General features: G+C 49.6%; 1 long non-coding RNA gene across 1 annotated transcript; it reads right to left on the reverse strand.

The window, feature by feature from the left end:
• Positions 1–204: 204 nt before the first annotated feature.
• Positions 205–3,990, reverse strand: LOC120602448 (uncharacterized). Its single transcript, XR_005652768.1, has 2 exons — positions 2,526–3,990; positions 205–541 (listed from the first exon to the last, which is right to left on the reverse strand). It is a non-coding gene; the product is annotated as an uncharacterized LOC120602448 (long non-coding RNA).
• Positions 3,991–4,319: the final 329 nt, after the last annotated feature.

Consider the following 4,319-nt stretch of genomic DNA (forward strand, 5'->3'; position numbering starts at 1 on the left):
TTAATTATTAATTTTTTAATATTATATAAGCAACATGCGAACATATAATCATTGTAAAACAAATTCAAACAGCACATATACATACATATGAAAGTCATGGGCTTATACATGTAAATTATACCACAATAAAGCTATTTTTAAAAAGGTACAGCACATACATTCAGAGTATTTAATCGGAGTCCAATCAGACAGCAGAAGCCACGCTAGATGTTGCAGAGGGAGTTTAATGTGGGTGACAAAACAGTTGAGAAGCCAGAGAACCGCAGGTTTGTCCCTCAACCCTCGGGCTAGGGGGACAAAGTGAAGAAAGCAGTGTTACGTAGTCCTGGTGCTGGGGCCACCTGGAATGATCTGGAACCATGGCTGCACTTCCAGGCTAAAGCTGGAACCATGCAGAAAGGGTCGCATAGCAGAGGCCGGAAACGTGGGCAAGATGCTGCCAGTCAGCATCAGAAGCAGAGAGGAGTGGGGCGAGAACCTGGCTGCTCCTCTTCTCTCTTTCTCCATCACTGGCTCCCTTCGTCTGGGTCTGTAAGGGCATCTAGGAAAATAGTTCCCAGGGATGCAAGCCCGGGACTGAGTATGGTGCAGAATAGATCTGAGCTCAAACAGACAAAAAAACCAGCATGTGCAGTTTAAAATAAAATACATAAGTAGCATCAGGGTATATTCAGCGTTCTAAATTTACTGCATCATTTTTATAGGAACAAAATCTAGTTAAAATGGCCATTGAGAGCAGGCTTGATTCGCAGAGTCGGGAGCACAGCAGTAGAGCACAGATGTAGACAGCAGAAGGCAAGTGCATTGCAGGAGAAATGCACTCCCAGCAAAAGGAAAGACGTGTCACAAAATATTAGCTTGATGGACTCGTGTGGATGCAGGCCTGGTTTCGGGGTAACTGGGCCTGACCTGCTCTGCAGAGGGTGGAAGAGAGCGGACCTCCGGGCTGATGGTTGCCCATGAGTAAGCTCAAAGAGTCAGAGACCTGAAAGCTTGAAGGGAACTGAGGTCTCCCATTGCAGCTCATGACCTGTGCCAAAGGAGGAACCAAAACGCAGACAATTGAAGTGATGGGGCCCAGCAGCCCAAAGGACAGAAGCCTATTTTCTGTTTTTTCTCGTTTCATGGGGCATAGCGAGGGAGGTGTTAGGGGACAGCTGAGCACCAATGCCTCCTCTTCAGGCCGTGAGTCACGGAGCTGCCCAGCGGAGATGTTCTGATGAGAAATAAGGACCTCTAGAAGCAACTGCTCTCATATAACCTATTCTGTACACAGAGCAAGGCACCTAACGTATCTCATAAAGGAGTTCACCGAAGAAGACCTTTTCCCTAGAAACTCCTCTAGCCTCCAGAGTCTGGCTTTAATTGCCTTTGGAAAATTTTTGGAAACTGCAGTATGTTCCAGGGACCGTGCTAGATACAAAGATGGACAAAACACAGTAAGGAATGAGCTATGGACTTCCAGGCGTTCTAAGTCCCACAGGGGACCAGAACTGAATACGAGTAATTATGATGTGATTTGATAAATACTATCTGTAGCACAGAAGAGGGAGTGAGTAGTGCTGGGGGAGGGGACCTCAGGGAAGTGGACAGAGGAGGCTTCACAAAGATGACATCAGAGAAGGTGCAGAGGGAGGGACAGGAGCTCTTCAGACCTCCAGCTCCGATTTTAAAATAACGGCATTAACCCTACCTTCCCCAAAACACCACTATTATTCCTCAAGGATTTACGAAGCAACTGTTCTTGCTCCATTTACCTCCCATTATGTGTGAAAAACCACACGCATACATATTATGTTGGAAAGTAAATGACAGATAAATGAGTCCACTGGCCCCATCAACAGGGCCAGGCGACCTTCAGAGGCTCCGCACTGGAAAGCCGATCAAGCTCCCCACGAGTAGTTTCGTATGAAAACAATGTCATCAGTCACAGGCCCCGGAGAAAATCCAGCAAGTTTCTGTCTTTTCCTACAATAACACCTTTCCTATGCTTTTGCAAATATCAAATAGCCAACCATTACCCATATAGCATTTTTCTCGTTCTATTGGTGCCCCAGCTTCGCTGGTGCCCCGAGCCTGTGTTGGCCCCTTTGGAGGTAACCCTGCCCTAAGGAGGCAGCCCCTTTCTACTCGAGACAGGTTGCCTTCGACAAGTTCAAGTTCCTGCTTTTAACCAAGTGGACTTAGAGCTGTCCTTACACTTCCCCACGGGGCGTGTGCTTTACGATTCTGTTCTTTACCCCTTTCTGTCAACGCGCTCACCTTGCAGCTTACGGTCATCTGCAGGCCTGGAGGTCTGGTTAACTATCAAGGAAGGCTGATGGCAGAAACCATCCCCTTGTCCTGAGCTCGGCGCCTCGTTGCAAGAGGAAGGCCACACTACAGCGCCGCGTTTAGGAGCACAGGCTTTTGAAACAGACGGGGCCGGGTTTAACACTTGCTTTTTCATTTCATCATGTGACCCTGGGCAAACTACTTTGCACAAGTTTTATCAGCTATAGAAGGTACTTAATAATAGCACCTACCTCACGAGGTCATTCTTTCGACAAACATTGGAGACACTCCCACCACGTGCCAGGTACTAGTCTCGAAAAGAGAGATACAGCAGAGAACGAGCAAAAATTCCTGCCCTTGTATACAGCTTACATTCTAATGGAAGAAAATAGGCGACAAAAATAAATAAATAGACCACATATTATGTTAGAAAGGAAGGGGACCAGGGAGGACCGCAGTTCTAGATGGAATGACCAGAAGAGCCTGAGTGAGGAGGTGACCAGCTGGATGTAACATAGCAGCAGGGGGACACCCATGGGGACAGCCCTCCGGACAGAAGGAACAACCTGAGCAGAGGCCCTGGGGCAGGAGCGGGTCTATACTTTGAGGAGCAGAGAGTCTGCGGGAAGGGTGGGGACAGAGCAGTGGGAAATGAGGTCAGAGAGTATGAGATCAGGGGCCGGCGTCTCTGACTCACATCTGAAGAGGAGCGCTGGGCTGCTGGACTGAGAACAGGCTTAGGAGGGCGAGGCGGAAACTGGGAAGCTGGTTAGGAAATATTTGCAATGAACCAGATGAGAGAGAAAGCATGTGACAGCCTTGACTTGGTGCCTGACACAAACCGACTCTGGATAAGGGTGCCCACGGACTCCTACTGTGACCTGAACCCACACGCACATGTCTGGCAAGGAAAGATCTCGACTTGGTTCTCTCTCTGCTTGGCATTTTTCTCAGCCATCCGCCCACCACCGTCATCATCGTCATCATCTTCCTTCATCCCCCTGCTCTTACCTTCTTCCCCTTTCCTTCTCTCTCTGCCTCCTGCTCGCCCTGTCTGCCTTTTCTTACTCTTACGAATGGTCTGTTTTCCCAGGGCCCAGTTTTGGGGGTTTGTCATGAGTCTTGGGGAGAGAACAGTGCACTGCTTTGGCGTGTTGGTCCCACGGGACATATCAGAAGGATGAGGGAGGAAAGGTGGTGTGACGGGGACGGAAGGCTCCCAGAGAGACGGCTGCGCCGTGAAGGTTGTACTGGTGCCTCCGGCAGAACTGTTGTAGCCTAGTCGAAGCCAGGAGGGAAAGCCCCTGCCGGTGTCCCAGGCTACTGCAGAAAGGATGGTGACATAGGAAGATAGAGGTGGACATCACCAGTGGATAGACCAGGAGAGCAAAGGTCAAAGGGCCATTTTCAGGAAATCAGGAAGTATAGGGAAGCCCACAGCCTTCAGCGCCAAAGCAAGTGATTCTCAGAAGGAACCTTTTTGATACTAGCCCACACTTTGGTGTTGCAAGACCAGGTAAACTGTCACAGTGGGGGTATTCCCAGAAGCCACTCAGGCAGTGGGACAGCTAGCCATGACCTAACTATAGAAGTATCTGAAAATCACACGAACAGATCCCACTAAAACCAAGCTCAATGTGGCCCCACCTCGACTTCCCCATAGCCAGACCCCCAAGATACCCACGGCCGCTCTCATCCCCCGACCAGGTGACAGAAGGTAAGTCAGAGCGGAGAGGGACAAGGCCTTAACTAATTGATTTTAAATACTTTTGCTAATTTTTCACAAACCCATGGTCCTGTGCACACATTGCTAGGACCCCTCCCAAGGCCCCGGAGGTTTGCTACGAATGACGGCTCCTGAGCCTTCAGCTTCTCACAGAAAGTCTGCCTCCGCCTAGAGCGGAACTCAGGGACTTCACGGGCCAGAGAGCCGAAGCCATCCCAGGAAGGGGCTTCGGGCCAGTGCGACGGGCTCCTTCGGGCACTGTTTGTAGACATAATGTCTCATTCAGCCTAGAAGGTGCTGATACCGTTGCTAGGTGATT

This window comes from Pteropus medius, unplaced genomic scaffold (genome assembly GCF_902729225.1).
Source record: "Pteropus medius unplaced genomic scaffold, Ma_sr-lr_union100, whole genome shotgun sequence".
NCBI lineage: Eukaryota > Metazoa > Chordata > Mammalia > Chiroptera > Pteropodidae > Pteropus > Pteropus medius.